The 20,813-nt window shown below is 44.5% G+C and overlaps 1 protein-coding gene across 3 annotated transcripts in view; it reads right to left on the bottom strand.

The window, feature by feature from the left end:
- ARHGEF10 (Rho guanine nucleotide exchange factor 10) overlaps positions 1–20,449 on the bottom strand; it is a 197,701-nt gene extending 177,252 nt beyond the window's left edge. For all 3 annotated transcript variants that reach the window (XM_040428536.1, XM_040428538.1, XM_040428539.1), the window contains exon 1: positions 20,328–20,449. The gene's annotated coding sequence lies outside the window, so the exon portion shown is untranslated. The remainder of the gene's footprint in view (positions 1–20,327) is intronic.
- Between the last annotated feature and the right edge of the window lie 364 nt (positions 20,450–20,813).

Genomic DNA, 20,813 nt, shown 5'->3' with positions numbered 1-20,813 from the left:
AAAATCAGTTTCACAATAAGCATACTGTTATGTATGGCAGATGTCCTGAAACATAACCATATCTCTCTTGTGAAAATCCGGTCCGCGATTCCTTAGAAATACTTCTTTTTGTTTTGATGCAAATACGGGTGAACTGTGGGCAGGGCCTCTCCAGGCTGCCCCCGTGTAGTTTTCCATCCATAGAGATGTATGAGAGTTTTTATTGATGCCATTCTGGGGTACATACATCTTTTTGAGTGGTAGAACAAACACAAAAAAAATTTAGGGGCCAAAAAGTATTTTTGGCTGACAATTTTATTTGCCACAGCTAATTCTAGCTTCATATGTGAATTACGACAAAGTGACCAGTTTGTAATGACCAAGCACAAGGTTGGGAGGCCCGGACAGAGGGAGGGACTGTTATCACAGCTGTTATATGACACCACCTCACCCAACTTAATTAGAAGTTACAGAAAATGGCGGGTCAGAAGTTCACATGAACGTTGATGTACTGCACAGAATTACAAAACTATCTTCTTGCATGAAACTAAGAGTCTGAACTATTTTTAAAAACTTTCAGAAACATTTTGTAGAAAATGGCATCAATGTGGCATCAAAAACTGATCACCTCAACCGATAATACATCCATTGTCACACATGAAGCCAGCTGTAAACCATCCAAAAACATATTCCTATGACTGAAGTGCAGCTGTGCCTTTCTCCGGCAAGAACAGCGCAAGCGCAGTGTGCTACTGTCAGGGGCGCGCTTCCAGAGCCTCATCCTGTATCTCCACAAGTGCTTCTGCCGGTCTGTGCCATTAGATCAGGAGCCCAGCTCTCATGTAAGAGCCAAGCCTCCGCTGCATGGGAGACCCACGCAGTGCTTAAACTAGGCCACCGTAAAAAGGCAGCGACCTACCCCAACGCCTGCTGGTGTTGGGTTGGATTGAAAGATGAAAAACAACATGGGTTTACTTCAGGGAGATCATGTCAAACTAATCTTATTGATTTTTTTGATTGGGTGACTAAAATAATAGATGGAGGAGGTGCAGTAGACATCGCTTATCTAGACTTTAGTAAGGCTTTTGATACTGTCCCACATAGAAGGCTTATCAATAAAGTGCAGTCTTTGGGCTTGGACTCCCATATTGTTGAATTGATTAGGCAGTGGCTGAGGGACAGGCAACAGAGGGTTGTAGTCAATGGAGAACATTCAGACCAAGGTCTTGTTACCAGTGGGGTACCTCAGGGATCTGTTCTGGGACCCATATTGTTTAATATCTTTATCAGCGAAATTGCAGAAGGCCTCGATGGTGAGGTGTATCTTTTTACTGATGACACAAAGATTTGTAACAGGGTTGATGTTCCTGGAGGAATACACCAAATGGAAAAGGACTTAGGAAAACTAGAGGAATGGTCAAAAATCTGGCAACTAAAATTTAATGTTGATAAGTGCAAGATAATGCACCTGGGGCGTAAAAACCCAAGAGCAGAATATAAAATCAGTGATACAGTCCTAACCTCAGTATCTGAGGAAAGGGATTTAGGGGTCATTATTTCAGAAGACTTAAAGGTAGGCAAACAATGTCATAGAGCAGCAGGAAATGCTAGCAGAATGCTTGGGTGTATAGGGAGAGGAATTACCAGTAGAAAGAGGGAGGTGCTCATGCCTCTCTACAGAGCACTAGTGAGACCTCATTTGGAGTATTGTGCTCAGTACTGGAGACCATATCTCCAGAAGGATATTGATACTTTGGAGAGAGTTCAGAGAAGAGCTACTAAACTGGTACATGGATTGCAGGATAAAACTTACCAGGAAAGATTAATGGACCTTAACATGTATAGCTTGGAAGAAAGACGAGACACAGGGGATATGATAGAAACTTTTAAATACATAAAGGGAATCAACAAGGAGAAAGAGGAGAGAATATTTAAAAGAAAAACTGCTACAAGAGGACATAGAGGGGCAAAGGTTTAAAAGTAATATCAGGAAGTATTACTTTACTGAGAGAGTAGTGGATGCATGGAATAGCCTTCCTGCAGAAGTGGTAGCTGCAAATACAGTGGAGGAGTTTAAGCATGCATGGGATAGGCATAAGGCCATCCTTCATATAAGATAGGGCCGGGGGCTATCCATAGTATTCAGTATATTGGGCAGACTAGATGGGCCAAATGGTTCTTATCTGCCGACACATTCTATGTCTATGACTTGATTTTATGCTCTTCCTAACAAAATAGGTGCCCTAAGTTTGGGCCTGTCTATAGAGCTGTTCATGGCAGCACATACGCATGTCTATGATGTATAGCATATTCTGTATGTCTTTGGATGTCATATCTTGATTTCATACTGTACTACATAAAAGGCAAGGACAGTGCTCCCTCAAGATACAATGGCCTCAGGATACAATATTTTCAACATACAATGGTCTTTTCTGACCCATCGTCAGTTGAAACTAGACTCAACATACAATGTCTCAGACTCAGATCCAACCAATCAAGGCCACCTCTCTGGTAAAATGACTGTATTTGCTAGTTAGCAGCCATTCCTGACTGTTATATGTAAGGACATGTTTTATCTGTCTTAGTTATCTGCTTATTTTTTTAAAATCTTAATTTTCTCATCTTGAATGACATTTTGGGGCTTTGGAACTGATTACTCCACTTACAATGGTTTCAACATACAATTGTTGTCCTGGAACCAATTAATATTGTAAATTGAAGGACCACTGTAGATACAATGAGACTGGGGGAAGTGTCACCATCACCAGTGGGGTACCACAGGGGTCAGTATTGGGCCCCATTCTCTACAATATGTTTATATCTTGTAGAAGGCTTGCACAGTAAAATACCACTTTTTGCAGATGACACTAAGGCTACTTTCACATCTATATTGCGCTTTCCGGTTTTGAGATCCGGCACAGGGTCTCAAAATTGCAGCACAACGCTTCAGTCTTGTCACCATCCTGAACTGTGTAAAGTAATTAACACGGGAAAGGACAGTATACGGCTACAGAGGAATCTGGATAGATTGGAGGCTTGGGCAGGGAAGTGGCAGATGAGGTTTAACACTGACAAATGTAAAGTTATGCACATGGGAAGGAATAATGCAAGTCACCCATACATACTAAATGGTAAAACACTGAGTAACACTGACATAGAAAAAGGACCTAGGAATTTTGGTGAACCGCAAACTAAGCTGTAGAAACCAGTGTCAGGCAGGTGCTGCCAAGGCCAATAAGATAATGGGTTGCATCAAAAGGGGCATAAATGCCCATGATGAGAACATAGTCCTACCACTTTACAAATCACTAGTCAGACCACACATGGAGTACTGTGTACAGTTCTGTGAACAAGGCAGACATAGCAGAGCTGGAGAGGGTACAGAGGAGGGCAACTAAAGTAATAACTGGAATGGGGGGACTACAGTGCCCTGAAAGATTATCAAAATTAGGGTTATTCACTTTAGAAAAAAGACGACTGAGGGGAGATCTAATTAATATGTATAAATATATCAGGGGTCAGTACAGAGATCTCTCCCATCATCTATTTATCCCCAGGATTGTGACTGTGACGGGGGGGACATCCTCTGCGTCTGGAGGAAAGAAAGTTTGTACACAAACATAGAAGGGGATTCTTTACGGTAAGAGCAGTGAGACTATGGAACTCTCTGCCTGAGGAGGTGGTGATGGTGAATTCACTAAGGCCTCTTTCACACGGGCGAGATTTCTGCATGGGTGCAATGTGTGAGGTGAACGCATTGCACCCGCACTGAATCCAGACCCATTCATTTCTATGGGGCTGTGCACATGAGCGGTGATTTTCACGCATCACTTGTGCGTTGCGTGAAAATCGCAGCAAGCTCTATATTGTGCATTTTTCACGCAACGCAGGCCCCATAGAAGTGAATGGGGCTGCGTGAAAATCGCAAATATCCGCAAGCAAGTGCGGATGTGGTACGATTTTCACGCATGGTTGCTAGGAGACGATCGGGATGGGGACCCGATCATTATTATTTTCCCTTATAACATGGTTATAAGGGAAAATAATAGCATTCTTAATACAGAATGCATAGTACAATAGGGCTGGAGGGGTTAAAAATAAATAAATAAATTTAACTCCCCTTAATCCACTTGCTTGCGCAGCTCGGCTTCTCTTCGGTCTTCATCTTTGCTGTCCACAGGAAAAGGACATTTGATGACGTCACTGCGCTCATCACATGATCCATCACCATGGTAAAAGATCATGTGATGGACCATGTGATGAGCGCAGTGACGTCATCAAAAGGACCTATTCTTCAAAGAAGAAGACAGAAGAGAAGCTGGGCTGCGCGAACAAGTGGATTAAGGGGAGTTAAATTTTTTTTTTTTTATTATTATTATTTTAACCCCTCCAGCCCTATTGTACTATGCATTCTGTATTAAGAATGCTATTATTTTCCCTTATAACCACGTTATAAGGGAAAATAGAACAATCTACACAATAGCTAACCCAAACCAGAACTGTGAAGAAGTTCGGGTTTGGGTACCAAACGTGCCGATTTTTCTCACGCGCGTGCAAAATGCATTACAATGTTTTGCACTCGCGCAAAAAAAATCGCGCATTTTCCCGCAACGCACCCGCCTCAGAGGCCTAAGAGTTCAAGAGGGGCCTGGATGTATGTATGGAGTGTAATAATACTGCAGATTATAGTTATTAGATTTCTGGAGAAAGGTCATTGCCCCAAGGTGTTATTGTGATTGGAGACGAGAAGGAATTTTTCCCCTAAAATGACTTCTACCTCATGTTTTTTTTTTTTGCCTTCCTCTGGATCAACATGCAGGATAACAGGCTGAAGTGGATGGACAGATGTCTTTTCTCAGTCATACAAACTATCTTACTATGCCATTATTAGGTTCAAAAATTCACTGCCAATTAATTTCTTCTAGGAGTTTTTAGCCTAAGGACACTTATCAGCCATCCACAGGACAGGTTTGGAGTCCCCTTCCCTCCCCATAACATAAATGGAGCAGCTATCAAGCATGTGGTGTACTTGGCTGTCTCGGTTAGTCCCATTGGAGTCCCAGTGCACACGCTCAATCACCACTATAGTCAAACTCCTCCTTACCATGCTTGTGCAGTGAGGAGGAACAGGGTACTCGGGATCCCCATTTTTGTGATTGAGGGGGTCCCAGACGTGGATAAGTGATAAAAGTTTTTGGTGGTATAATCCCTTTAACTTCATATTTAAAAAGCTGCAGTGAAATAGCAGGGAAGAAAGGAAGCCATAGAGATGCCTGCCGTGAGTCAGAGCCTGGAGGAAGAGAGGGACGCACATGGCACACAATAGATCACACATTCTTCCGTCTCCGTTCCCTTAGTAACCAGTGTAAGATGCTATAGCCTCCCACATGCACTTGCATCTTTGCAAAGACAAGAATTCCCTATTACATTGCTAGTCACTGAGATAAGACGGCTGGGGTCAACCACCTCGGATGGTTTCCTGCAGTCCAGCATCAGAGACTACTGAGGGATCAGCGTGACACTGACAGAGATAAAAGCTCAAACCCATTCACTTAGATATTATAGTGAAAATAGTGATAAAACATTAGTCAAGATGAGCACAAATTGTATAAGATCGGTTAAAGCCCACTGACACTGGCCAATAATCGCCCAAAAGACTGTTACGAGCAACTGTTCACAATCATTGCCCAGTATAAAAATGTCCGCTCGTCAGTCGCTGATCACATCTTTTATGCAGATCCTAAGGTCATCAGTGCTCAGGAGCAGAAACTTTCTAGGAAACAGGTACCTGATAGTCACCTATAAAGGGCTAATTCACATGACCGTGTGTTGGCCGCATGTCCCGAACCTGAACTGACTGCATCACAACAATTTACGATAGTCAGTTCATATCTGATTGTGGATCTATTGTACTGTGCTCACATCATCATGGGAACTGACTTTATCATAAATCACTGTGATGCAGTCAGTTTGGGTCAGGGGAGCCGCGGTCAGTCCAGATGTGACCGAGCAGCCCTAATGGAAACATAAGACTGGAGCTAACACAAGATAACCAATGTAGAAAAAAAAAGCACATGATCTGTGTTACATACACATGCAAGTAAGGGCTCATGGACACGACCCCGGTTTGGGTCCGCATCCGATCCGCTTTTCTGCAGGTCGGATGCGAGCTCATTCCGTCTCATGAGTCCAGTGTGCACATTCATAAGATAGGCCGTGTAGAACCGACTGGAATGTTGGGAAGCATGGGCTGCAAGTACAATGAGGAGTCCTGCATCCCCTCCGCTGTCCTGAAGGTCTGGGAATCGATCAATACTAAGAGTCAATGAGGAATTTTTACTGGCAGCATCTCCGCATGTGCAGTGCTTGCTCCCAAGTCTAGATTCTCTCCTGTAAATTGCCAGTGCCATAGAAAGTTCGTCAGTCTGTGAGGAGCAACAAAAAAGTAAGCCAAGGAACAGATTCGTTTTTATGGCAAATAGGGCTCATTTTGTAAATGGATTTTCTTAACGAAAAAAAATAAAAAGGGGGAGGTAGAGTGGAGCATCATGGGACCATAAAAGACAGACTTTCTTATCGAGGGCTGGAGCCAAAGACTTAGGCTACTTTCACACAAAAATTTTATTTATTTTTTTTGTTCATGATAATGCAAACGGATCCGTTTTGACTTTGCATTGAAAGTCAATGGGGGACGGATCCGTTTGAAAATTGAGCCATACTGTGTCATCTTCAAACGGATCCGTCCCCATTGACTTACATTGTAAGTCTGGACGGATCCGTTTGCCTCCGCACGGCCAGGCGGACACCCGAACGCTGCAAGCAGCGTTCAGGTGTCCGCCTGCTGAGCGGAGCGGAGGACAAACGGTGCCAGACTGATGCATTCTGAGCGGATCCGCATCCACTCAGAATGCATTAGGGCTGGACGGATCCGTTCGGGGCTGCTTGTGAGAGCCTTCAAACGGAACTCACAAGCGGAGCCCCGAACGCTAGTGTGAAAGTAGGCTAATACGAGGAATGGACTAGAGGAAAGGCAGGTCAACCAATCCAAAATAGTCCTGATCAAAAGTTTAAGACCACTTGAAAAATGGCAAAAAATCATATTTTACATTGTTGGATCTTAACAAGGTTCCAAGTAGAGCTTCAACATGCAACAAGAAGAAACGGGAGTGAGACAAAACATTTTTTGAGCATTCAATTTAATGAAAACAACGAATAAACTGAAACAGGCTGTTTTTCAGCTGATCAAAAGTTTAGGACCACACCTCCAAAAAAAAAAAAAAAACTAAACCCCCCAAAACAGAAATCCAACTTCCAAACATGTACTCAGTAATGAGTAGCTCCGCTGTTATTGTTTATCACTTCAAAAATTCGTTTCGGCATGCTTGATGCAAGCGTTTCTATGAGGTGAGTGGGAACATTTCTCCAAGTGGTGAAGACGGCCGCACGAAGGCCATCTACTGTCTGGAACTGTTGTCCATTTTTGTAAACTTCCCTTGCCATCCATCCCCAAAGGTTCTCAATTGGATTTAGATCAGGGGAACACGCAGGATGGGCCAAAAGAGTGATGTTATTCTCCTGGAAGAAGTCCCTTGTCCTGCGGGCATTGTGTACTGTAGCGTTGTCCTGTTGAAAAACCCAGTCGTTACCACACAGACGAGGGCCCTCAGTCATGAGGAATGCTCTCTGCAACATCTGGACATAGCCAGTGGCCGTTTGACGCCCCTGCACTTCCTGAAGCTCCATTGTTCCACTGAAGGAAAAAGCACCCCAGACCATTATGGCGCCCCCTCCACTGTGGCGCGTAGAAAACATCTCAGGTGGGATCTGCTTGTCATGCCAGTAACGTTGGAAACCATCAGGACCTTCAAGGTAAAAAAAATTCTCATCAGAGAATAAAACTTTCTTCCACCTTTGAATGACCCATGTTTAGTGCTCTCTTACAAAGTCCAAAATGAGTAGTTCTGTGGCGTTCAAGGAGACGAGGTCTTTGAAGAAGTTTTTTGTTTTTGAAGCCCTTCAGTCTCAGATGCCATCTGATGGTTATGGGGCTGCAGTCAGCACCAGTAAGGGCCTTAAATTGGGTCGAGGATCATCCAGTGTCTTGACGGACAGCCAATTGGATCCTCCGGCTCAGTGCTGATGAAATTTTTTGGGGTCTTCCACTTGACTTTTTTGTTCCATAACCCTCAGGATAATTTAAGAAATTCCAAATGACTGTCTTACTGCGTCCCACCTCAGCAGCGATGGCGCGCTGTGAGAGACCCTGCTTATGCAGTTCAACAACCCGACCACGTTCAAAAAGGGAGTTTTTTTTGCCTTTGCCATCACAGTGTGACTACCTGACAGAAAATGACAATGAATCCACATCTTTGCACAGATTTGGCCTTTTAAAAAGGCATGTGGTCCTAAAATTTGGATCAGCTGAAAAACAGCCTGTTTCAGTTTAATCGTTATTTTCAATTAATTGAATGCTCTATACATGTTTTGTCTCACTCCCATTTCTTCTTGTTGCATGTTAAAGCTCTACTTGGAACCTTGTTCAGATCCAACAATGTAAAATATGATTTTTTGCCATTTTTCTAGTGGTCTTAAACTTTTGATCAGGACTGTACTAGGCTTTGCCAATAATTTCCAGTGACGTGTGCGTTGTCTAACTCCTGGAGGCACATGGGGTGGAAACAACGTGTCACCAGAATGGATCTCTGCTGCAAAGTAAAAACTACATCATCTAATCACACTGACAACACTTTCAACTGGAGACTGAATATATCATAATTTCAAGTGTCTAGTGAGGGGAAAAAAAGATGATCAGCAATTGCACAACCGGCACTGGCCGGAGAGGAAAGATCCGTAGCAGAAGATCAGCGATTTCACAGCCGGCGCGGGCCGGAGTGGAAAGATCCGTAGCAGAAGATCAGCAATTGCACAACCGGCACTGGCCGAAGAGGAAAGATCCGTAGCAGAAGATCAGCAATTGCACAGCCGGCGCTGGCCGGAGAGGAAAGATCCGTAGCAGAAGATCAGCAATAGCATACCCATGCCCAGATTTACAAAGCTTGTAGATGGCAGAAGCTTATAGCCCTATTGGACTGCATGATTTCAAGCCAATTATAAAAAACAAGAGTTCATACAAATGCTCATTCACAACAATTGGCCTGGATAACCAAGCAGCCGATCATGGGCTGATGGGCATTTTTCATCAGTGTCAGCAGCATATATCTCTGTGTAACCAGGGATTTGCTGCAGACAGTGATTGAACAGAACGGGGGAGGAACAACTGTGGTAGCAATAGTTCCTCCAGCATTCAGGTTTGCATCTGTCTGGCCTGTGTAATTAGGCCACTGCAAACGAGCGCTGATGGATGTGGATGATCGGGCAGTGTAATACCACCTTTAGCTCGGCTGTCTAGACCTGCCCAGATTTATCACAGGGGCTCAGGGTGGATGATCAATGTGGTGCAGGGACAGACACTTTTCTCAGACCTCTATACCAACTAGTAGTTGGCTTACTTTCAGATCAGTTTTATACCAAAATCTTAGGCCCAGCCCACTTTTTCACGAAGCTCCTCCTGCTTTCTGATAAGCCCTAACCCTCTGTGAATAGAAGTGTAGAAACCCTGGATGTGCCAGATTTCACCAATCTGTGAAACTTTTTTTAAACAGATTTTTGGTGCAGATAGATTAGTAAATCTTGGCTCCAGTGCTGACTGAAGAAGAAAGTTCTGCTATAGAGCAGAAGATATGGTAGATCTTAAATTTTGCACATTTTCTAGTATGTATCTATTATTCTAAATAATGGATAGCATTCGTCTTATTTCACTTCGCTGGGCAACATCCACACTATGGCAGAAATCATAAGGACACCCCTCCTATGTAGGGACTTTCCATGTTTCACCCACAGCCTTTGGCTGTATAAAGTCAAGCATACCGCCATGCCATTAATAGTAGGAGTTGTACTGCAGCGCAGTGGTCCAGATTTACTAATGTGTCTGAACCTAAAATCTGTAAAGTGACACAAATTGGAGCAATTTTTGGGCTACTAGAGTTTCTACACTTTTCTTCCAACTTGCTTGAATAGGGGGATGGGGCTTATTAGAAAAGGGGCAGTGTTTTGTAGGAAAGGGTGTGGCCTAAATAGCACCACAAATCTGGCCTAAAATTCTATCTTAAAGGAAGCCAACCAATAGTTGCCATAGAGTTAGACAAACGTGTCTATCCCTCCCTGCACCACATCATCCAGCTTGAGCCCATGCGATAAATTTGGGGCAGGTCTAGACAGCCCGCCATTTATAGGATAAGAAAATCTGGGCCAGTCATAGGATGCCATCTTTGCTAGGTAGTTCATAAACTTCTGAAGAGCTAGATCTGTACTGGCTGACTGTGTATGCCACAAGTGAAGTGGAAGAGTCTAGGAGTAACAACCACCACAAAGTGGTAGTCCACAAAAACTCATAGCAGGGCCACCAAGGAGATATTGAAGAGCACCTCCTTGACATTGAGGTTTCCTCTTTTGCTTCACTGACTATAGAGTCTAAGACCTCTGAAACTAGGTTGGCATAAGAATGGAAGCTTCATGATGTGGTTTTTCACTGTCAAGTAGCTAACTGCACACAAGCCTTAGATCACCAAGCACGATGCCAAGCGTCAGCTCGTACAGTGTAAAGCATGTCCCCACCGGGCACTGGAGCAGTGAAAACATGTTCTCTGAAGTAATGAATCAAGTTTTCTGGCAGTCTGATAGATGACTAGGTTGGGCCGATGAGGAGCTTTCTACACTACCTAACTAAATGCAAAGTGCCTTCTATAAAACTTGGTGGAGAAGTAATAATGGCATGGGGAGGGTGTTCACTTGAGTGAGGCCCCTTATTTCCAGTGAAGGGTAATTTTATTGCTACGGCATACAAAGACATCTACAGTTGTGTTCAAAATAATAGCAGTCAGACATCACTAACCTGATCAATCACTGTTTTTGGTAGAAATTATATTTCTACATGGCAAATAATTTACTAGCAGGTGTAGTAGAGTAATAGAAACCCAACAGTCATGACATGCATGCTGCTGATTCTCTGTAATTCAATCACTTATTGAAAGGGGCATGTTCAAAATAATAGCAGTGTGGAGTTCAATGAGTGAGGTAATTCATTCTTTGAAAAACAGGTGGCAATTATTACCCTTATTTAAGGAAAAAAAGGCAGCAAATGTACATGCTGGTTACAGTGCATTTCTCTCTGAAATTCTAAGGAAAATGGGTTGTTTCAGACATTGTTCAGAAGAACAGAGTACCTTGATTAAAAAGTTGATTGGAGAGGGGAAAACATAAAGAAGTGCAGAAAATGATAGGCTGCTCAGCTAAAATGATCACAAATGCTTTAAAATGGCAACCAAAATCTGAAAGACGTGGAAGAAAGCAAATAACTACCATTCGAATGAATAGAAGAACCGCCAAGATGGCAAGGACTCAGCCAACAATCAGCTCCAGGAAGATCAAAGAAGGTCTAAAGTTACCTGTGACTACTGTTACAATTAGAAGACGCCTATGTGAAGCCAAGCTATCTGCAAGAAGCCCCCGCAAAGTCCCACTGTTGAAAAAAAGACATGTGCTGAAGATTTTACAACTTGCCAAAGAGCACATTGACTGGCCTAAAGAAACATTATGTGGACTGATGAAAGTAAGATTGTTCTTTTTGGGTCTAGTGGCTGGAGACAGTTTGTCAGACGACCCCAAACACTGAATTTAAGCCACAGTACTCTGTGAAGACAGTGAAGCATGGTGGCGCAAGCATCATGATATGGGGATGTTCTCATACTACGGTGTTGGGCCTATTTATCGCATACCAGGGATCATGGATCAGTTTGAATACATCACAATACTTGAAGAGGTCATGCTTCCTTATGCTGAAGAGGAAATGCCCTTGAAATGAATGTTCCAACAACACAACGACCCTAAACACACCAGTAAACGTGCAACATCTTGGTTCAAGACCAACAAGATTGACGTTATGGAGTGGTCAGCCCAATCCCCGGATTTTAATACAATAGAAAACTTGTGGGGTGACATCAAAAATGCAGTTTCTGAGGCAAAACCAAGAAATAGAGAAGAACTGTGGAATGTAGTCCAATCATCCTGGGCTGGAATACCTGCTCACAGGGGCCAGAAGTTGGTTGACTCCATGCAACACAGATGTACAGCAGTTCTCAGAAACAGGGGTTATACAACTAAGTATTAGTTAAGTGATTCAAAGAAAAGAAAAATCTTTAAACATTTTTCAGTTTAAATAATTTATATAATGAATGTTTGAGTTTGTAAAGAAGAATACAAACACTGCTATTTTTTTTGAACAGTCTAATATTCACTTTTCTTCAATTTTTTTTTAGAGGAACAATAAACATTTGATATATTCTTCTTCATGTTTTGATTTGGAATAGAATGTGTAGTGTTCCCAATGCATTTGTGTGTATGGAAATAAAAGCTATTAGATGGATTTTGAGCTTTATTCACTTTTTAAAACACACTGCTATTTTTTTAACACAACTATAAGACAAATGCATGCTTCCAACTTTGTGGCCCTTTAGGGAAGGACCTTTCCTATTCCAGCACAAATGTGCCCCTCGAAAACTTTTTGGAAAGCCTCTCTAGAGAGTGAAGGTTGTTATAGCAGCAAAAAGGGAGCTAAACACCAAATCAAAGGCCATAGTCCGGAATAAGATGTAAAAAAAGATCATATACTGTATCTATAATGGTCAGGTGTCCACGTAGTGTACCTGTAGTAACAAGTATAGACATACAGGAAATTGCTTTTAGATTTTGGAAATGGAAAGGACTCCAGAAAGTGGAAAAGTCTAAATGAACCGTAACACTGTGTCCACCAGCATCTCCTTAGTCCTGGAACGCTGACTTGACTCTTTAACTCCAGTTTCCCAGCGGTCCAGGCCTGTAAAGGCCTCTCTCTGCTCCTTCATGGGAAGTCACACTGCTCCATCCACACCATGCTCAGCTGTGGCCTTGTCCTTGTGCCTGCCTGTAGTGGCTCCATCCAGCTTTTAAAGGGCCAGTCTGCCAGCCTATGGCTAACCTTCCTAGGGTATTAATCACCATCCCCTGTAGGAGGACTGTACTGGATTTAAACAGTGGTGCCTGTCCTCGGCTTGTCCACCAACCACAATTTTGCCTGTCCCCTTCTGTGCTCATGACCTGCCTGGGTCAGCAGTCATTGAACGGAGACTACTCCAAGGAGGTAGTGAGCGGCCTGGTGGTTCCCCTGCAGTGGACTCCAGATCCCTGTATAGGGGTGGAAAGGTGAAGAGCAGGGGGGGGGGGGGGGGGGGGCACTTAAATAACCCCCTTAAGAGTAGCCCTAGCCAAATACTTGCAGTGACTCACCTGCTGCCTTATATTTTCCTTTCCCATTCTTTGGGCTCAGCACTCACAGATGAACGCAGCACATGAACCAAGAACCAGAGGAACGTTCCACACTTTGGTTGAAGGAACATACACATAAGGGTACGTGCAGATGTTACAGCTTCATACAGTTTTCAACACTCTGCCTTTGCCAGACTATAAAGCCCTCCTCCCCCAATGGGTAGCACCCATCTGGACCTTTACTGCACACATTACTACATTCATTAATAAACTTCTAGAGGGAATAACAGAAGAATGGCAAAACAAAGTTACCGTATATGAAAAGACGCTCCAAAAACAGTATTATAAGGGGAATGCAAGTAACTACTAAAAGACATGAAAGGAGAGGTGTTCTTTAATTCTAGATTATAGGTAAGATCCATAATCTGAGACTTCACCACCGTGATCCACTCACATGTATACATTGTATGTTCTCCCCTTGTTTGTATTGGTTTCCTCCCACACATACCGATAGGGAACTTAGATTGTGAGCTCCATGGGGGACTGCAAGCAATGATCAAGTCTGTAAAGCGCTGCATAATATAGTAGCGCTATATAAATGAGTAAAATAAAACAAGAAAAATTATGAAATAGCAGAGGATCACATTGCCTTCATATCCAGAATAAATAATGTATAATCTATGAACTACCACCATTCATCAAATGCCACGCTACACCAACAAAAAACAACAGTAAAAGGCTTTGTTAGAAAAAACATAGAATGTAATGTCAGGGACAAAGCAAACCATGGATGTGAGCTCTGCGGACATGGCGGTCAGGACAGTGCATGTAGGTCTGCAGAAGTACTGAGCTACCAACCTGCTGCAACCTCTTAGGCCCGCTTCACTGATCAGTTGGTTTAGACCAGTGGCTGGACAGGTGTACTGCACCAGCATCTATAGACTGATAGAGAAAAACGCTGCATGCTGCGCTGTCCAGCGCTATTGGACATCTGGTGTCATCAGTGGTGGCCCAGATGACTATGAACAATCACATAGGAAATGATGGGATCAGATCTCTCTTCAGTTCCCCTCCCGCGTTCTGCAGCGCACCAGAGGGGATATTGAACTGTATCACCAGGTATATGCTGGTCTAAGGCCTCGTTCACATCTCCGTTTCGGAGATCCGGCGCAAATGCCGGCCGTCAGTGAGACAAAAAAAAAAAAAAAAAAGACATGCCAGAGTTATTGTCCGGATAAAACCCAGCATTTATGCTGGAAAGTGGTTGGACCACCGCTGGACCTCAGTACAGTCAGTGGAGATCCGGTGGTCTGCTCTGACGGATATGTGAACAAGGCCTTACAGGTCGTATATGTACTTTCCTCCAGTAGTCAGAAGCTCTCCACGGGCTGTGCATAGAAATGATTACAATGCACTTGTCTGAACAAGCCCTTAGGAGATACAGGGAGGGAGAATCACAAGGCATCTCTTTTTACCAGGATTCAATGCTGCAGAGCTAAACAAATATCTAAGGGTCCATTCACACGTCCGCAAAGTGCAGATCCGCAAAATATGGACACCGGCCATGTGCGTTCTGCATTTTGCGGACCGCACATGGCCGGCACTATAATAGAAATGCCTTTTCTTGTCCGTGTCTGCAGACAAGAATAGGACATGTTCAATTTTTTTTGCGGGTCAGCGGAACCGATGCAGACCCATTTTTGCGGACGTGTGAATGGACCCTAAGAGTGACATTGTGCAGACCGATATATACCGTATTTTTCAAGCTATTAGGACGCACTCCCCCCCCCCCCCCCCAAGTGGGGGGGGCGTCTTATGGGGCAACTGCGCAACGTCAGCGCTCTGTGATCTCACGCTGTGCGAAGACCAGCAAGAACACTAGGTTTTAGGAGCAGGAGAGGCAAGTTGATTTTTTTTTTGGGGGGGGGGGTTTGTCAGCTCTGAGTAGGGGTGAGTGAAGCGAGCTTCGGATGCTTCAGATCCGTCTCTGTACAGCATTAAAATGTACGGCCTCTGATGAGGCGAAGTTATTTGCGAAGTCTTACAAGACTTCTGTTAATAACTTCGGTATTTTATTTTTATAGAGGAAAACCACTTTAAAGCTTTGAACCGAACTCGGCTTCAGCTCCATGGTACCAGTCAGAACCGAAGCAAAGTTCGGATCCAAGTTTTAAAACCAAGTACCGAAGTTATTTACCAAAGTCTCGCGTGACTTCAGGAATAACTGACTTCGCCTCCTTGGAAGCAGTGCTGTATGGAGACGGATCCCCGCACAACATTAATCCGAAGTTTTTAGTGAAGTGACTTCGGGTGTAGCATCCGAAGCTCGCTTTGCTCTTCACTAGCTCTGAACATGGGGGTCATTCACATTGGGGGTCTGAGCTGAGGGCTAATGAAAAATTATTATTTTTTTTATTATTTTCCTCCTCTAAAACCTAGATGCGTCTTATGGGCAACATCTTATAGGGTGAAAAATAAGGTTATATATATTGTGTGGATACGCTCTGGTAGACAGGGTGTGCGGACGCAGTACAGAGGCAAATTACCAGTTCTTAAATCAAACTTCCGTGTTTATTCACACATAAAGCAAAAACAAAATGTCACTTTGCAGTCTTGGTGTTAGTTCACACATAATGGAAAGTCCACATAACAAAAATCACCTTGTTGGCAGTTCTGCCTCCAGCAGTCCATAGCAGGCTTTTAGGGGGCCCGTTTCCCTTACAGACGGGTCTCAGCCCTCCAGCACGGCACAAGCCTCAGATCCCAGCATACACACCTCCTGAGCTCCACTGTCAGACTAAGGTAATCCTCCTCACGTGGCAGTTCTGGCTGGTTTTTAAGCCTGGCAAAATCCGGCCTGGAACACGGGGAGTAGTCACCCACCCAGCACTTTGACTACTCCCAGTAAGTGCCATCCCGGATCAGCTATACAGCCATACTAAGTATTAAGGTGTCAAACAGCAACTGCTGCTGACACATAAAAACCGGCTCTCACGTCATAGGCCAGGAACCTTGGTGACACGTACCTATCATCCACGATGATTCCTTGTACCTTCTTACTATATATATATTCATTCAGGAGGAAATTCTGCTAGAGGGTCTGCTGTATACATTACAGTGCTGCACATGTCAGGTGCCCTGTACTATCAGGCCTCCTTCACAAAAGGGATACGGATTGTGTCAATATCTGTTCAGGGGGAAAAAAAAATAATCGGATGGTTTTGGACACAAGTTCAATCAGTTTTTTCTGCGATTGCGTTCAGTGTTTGTTTTTCCATCTGTATTGTATCCTGATTGCTTACGTTTTTCACGCACGGGAAGAAAATCTGAAGAATAGCAATCTACATCTCCTAGCAGCCATCAGTGAAAAACACATTTGGGGACATTTATCAATAATGGCTTAATTTGCACCAAAAAATACTAACATTACAAATCAAAAGTGGCGATTTTTATTTCACCTCATATATCACAAGGCACGCACCACTTTTAAAATGTGACTTTTTTAAATATAAGTTTGATTATCCACCCATTTCTCTCAATTTGCAACATTTTAACGCCAATAGCACTAAAATGCGACTTTTTAAACCGAAATGTGCCATTTTAGCCAACCCCCTGCAAGACCGCACTTGCGACCTTTGAAACATATTTGCAACATTCCCAGTGGTAAATTGCGACTTTTGTCGCAGACTCGAGACGTTTGTTATTGTTTTGTTAGATGTCAATTTACTGATAAAACCGTGTTGTTTAGCTCCTTTATATTCGATAAATCACTTGTCCCCATAAATGCGACTTTTTGACAAAAAAAATTGCATCTTTATGCCATAAACGTGACTTTTTAGACAAAACACCACGACGTAAGCTGGCTGAATTGTCCGCAACGATTTGAGCCATTTCTGCCGATAAGAGGATGATAAATTAGGTGTAATATGCGCAAATTTGATAGCCCCGCCCACTTTTATAACTCATTTCTGGCGTGATGCATTCTTTACGGTGAAAATTCTGGAGAAAACAGTTGATATATTTGGCGCAAATAAAAACTAAAATAAAAACATTCTTTTTGGCACACTTTACACCATAATTCTGGCGCAACATGCATGTCCCCCAGTGAATCCCGATGTTGTCCGTTTTTCACACAAGCTTCATTCACTTCTTTGGAGCCAAAACGCCCAATATAGAACATGCTGCGATTTTTCCTGAACACAGGGATGATGCTCATGTGCACACACCAAGTGAAACGAATGGGTCAGGATTCAGTCCGGAGGCTATGCGTTCACTACTCGCACCCCATGTGAATGAGGCCTTAATCATACTTGATCTTCTGTAGGAGGAGGACCCCAGTTCTAATCCACAGTAAGCCCTGGCACCCAATGTCTGGGCCAGGAGCTGCGCTCTCTCGCAGTACACAAGGATTAACCGTACTCTGCAAAGATACACATTCTCCGAGCAATAAACTGCGAACTGACTGCACCATGTGACTACACCCTTACACCAAGCCAAGCAGCGGTGGACCATCATGGACATCAGCATAAAGCCGCCACATACAGCACATTTACCAAATAGTTCACACAGGACTAGTCTGATCCTACAGGCATGTGTTAAAGGGGCACTCGCAGCTGAACCCGCTATGACATACACCCCCGCGCCTACGTGGAGGACAGTGGTTCCCGACCCACCTGGTGAGGAGGGTGCCAACCAGTCATGGCACACTAGAAGAGGGGCAGATGTAAGCAAAGCCCTTGCAGCCTAACCCCATTCACTGCTGCAGACGGCTTCAGTCGTTCCGGATTTCCTGTGGATATTTCATTCTATTTCCCCCATTGTACCGTGAGGGGGGAAATCTGCGCATAACGGACAAGGATAGTACTGTTCTATCAGGGGCCAGCTGTTCCGTTCCGCAAAAAGCAGAATGCACATAGACGTCATGCGTATATTTTGCGGATCCGGTTTTTGTGGACCGCAAAATACTGAAAAAGAGACCTTAGGGCTCATGCACACGAACGTGCCATTTTTTGCAGTCCTCAAATTGCGGATCCGTAAAAAACAGATGCCGCCTGTGTGACTTCTGCAATTTGTGGAACGGAACAGGAGGCCCATTATAGAGATGCCTATTCTTGTCCGCAAAACGGACAAGAATAGGACATGTCTCATAATTTTTGCGGGGTCACGGAACGGAACAACGGATACGGACAGCACACAGAGTGCTGTCCGCATCTTTTGAGGACCATTGAAATGAATGATTCCGAATACGGACCTTATACGGAATCAAAATACGGTCCGTATACGGAATGCAAAATCGTGTGCACGAGCCCTTTTAAAGTGAGGTTTGTACTTTTTGGCCACGTGCAGGCAAATTTGACAGAAAATAATTACATGACAGGGAGCACTGATTGGATAGCGGTACACTGCGCAGGGACACCCCCAGCTGGACCTTCGTCGCAGACCACTAGTTATTCATTCATAACTAGCAGGAATAATAGAGTCATAAGAATAGATGCCCGAATGGGGGATGGAATTAGTTGATCAGAACACATGATTGGCTGGGGTGTCGGGGTCGGACCCCCACCGATCACATACTGATAACCTATCCTGAGGATACATAGGTCATCAGTATGAAATATTCAGAAATCACCTTAAAACATGTCCCACATTTATCAGACATTGTGAACATTTGAAACTTCTGTCAGCACAGACTGGTTACTATATGACGGTGCATGGAGTAACTGTCTTCAGCCTGTCAGTCGCTGTGTAGCCGCTCCTCCCAGGTAAGGCTACTTTCACACTCACATTTTGGCTTTCCGTTTGTGAGATCCGTTCAGGGGTCTCACAAGCGGTCCAAAACAGTTTTCCTCCGATCAGTCTCCATTCCGCTTTGGAGACGGAAACCAAAATGCTGCTTGCAGCGTTTTGTTGTCCGTCCGATGAAACTGAGCCAAACGGATCCGTTCTGACACACAATGTAAGTCAATGGGGACGGATCTGTTTTCACTGACACAATCTGGCACAATAGAAAACTGATCCGTCCCCCATTGACTTTCAGTGGTGTTCATGACGGATCCGTCTTGTCTATGTTACAGATAATACAAACGGATCGGTTCTGAACGGATGCAGACGGTTGTATTATCAGAGCGGATCCATCTGTGCAGATCCATGACGGATCCGCACAAAACGTGAGTGTGAAAGTAGCCTAACCCGTGCTGCTGTGAGCACAGTGCTGGACAGGTAGGTGGTGAGGCGATCTCTCAGCTATGTCAAGGGTGCTGGAAAATATTCGGCAGATTCAAGATTTGGGGGTCACAAGAAAGTCAAGGAGATGTGAGAAGTACATTACCAGTGACATAGCTGGGCTTATCAGACGGATCTCCGCTATCAGGCCCAAAGTGGCTGAACACATGCCACCAGGGCATCCACTGCCTGCTAGAAGTGCCACCACTGGCATCTACTGCCTGCTATAAGAGCCACCAGGGCATCTACTGCCTGCTAGAAGTGCCACCACTGGCATCTACTGCCTGCTAGAAGTGCCACCAGGGCATCTACTGCCTGCTAGAAGTGCCACCACTGGCATCTACTGCCTGCTATAAGAGCCACCAGGGCATCTACTGCCTGCTAGAAGTGCCACCAGGGCATCTACTGCCTGCTAGAAGTGCCACCACTGGCATCTACTGCCTGCTAGAAGAGCCACCAGGGCATCCACTGCCTGCTAGAAGTGCCACCAGGGCATCTACTGCCTGCTAGAAGAGCCACCAGGGCATCTACTGCCTGCTAGAAGTGACAGGGCCACCCTGCTGCCTGTGGAAACCCTCATGGTGGAATGACACTGGGGTTCCCCTTTAACCAAGTAATACACGCAGGTTGTCAGACTGATGGACGATGAATTAGCACCATTAACCCCTTACTCGCAGGACGCACACATAACACGGATAATACGCAGTGCAAAACACCGAGCCCACTACAGACACGTCCCCAGAACGTGCGGTAATGAGGCCACTCACCATCCCGGAGGAAGCCGCCTCAGACTCCTCGCATCCCACTCCTCCTCTACCAGCCGCAGGCAGCCAAGTTTGTTCTCATTCTTTCTGCTATTTTTTTCAAACTGGGATGTACGAGACGTCCGCCGGCCGGGACGAGCAGCTGATTGGCTGGCTTCATCAAGCAGCTGCTTTCCCATTGGTTGAGACGCGCGTCAGTCGAACGCTGGAGTGGGCTAGACTGGGGTTCTCTGCCCCCACACTCGGCATTCCTCGGAGGTCACGTGATCGCCCGATGGCTTCTTTCCCAACAGCTGTCACTAGGACGGACTTTATCTTCTAACGGGACCGATTAGTCCTAGTGTACGGGAATGGGATGTAGTCCCTGGGAGTTAAAAAAATATATAAAAAATCTGTTTAGCTTATTCACATGTCCGCAAATGGGTCCGCATCCGTTCCGCAACGGGTGCGGACCCATTCATGTTCTATAGGGACGGAATGGATGTGGAC

Source organism: Bufo bufo, chromosome 4, assembly GCF_905171765.1.
Source record: "Bufo bufo chromosome 4, aBufBuf1.1, whole genome shotgun sequence".
NCBI classification, from domain to species: domain Eukaryota; kingdom Metazoa; phylum Chordata; class Amphibia; order Anura; family Bufonidae; genus Bufo; species Bufo bufo.
The sequence above is the reverse complement of the archived record's forward strand: the minus strand, read 5'-3'. Positions and strand labels throughout refer to the sequence as shown.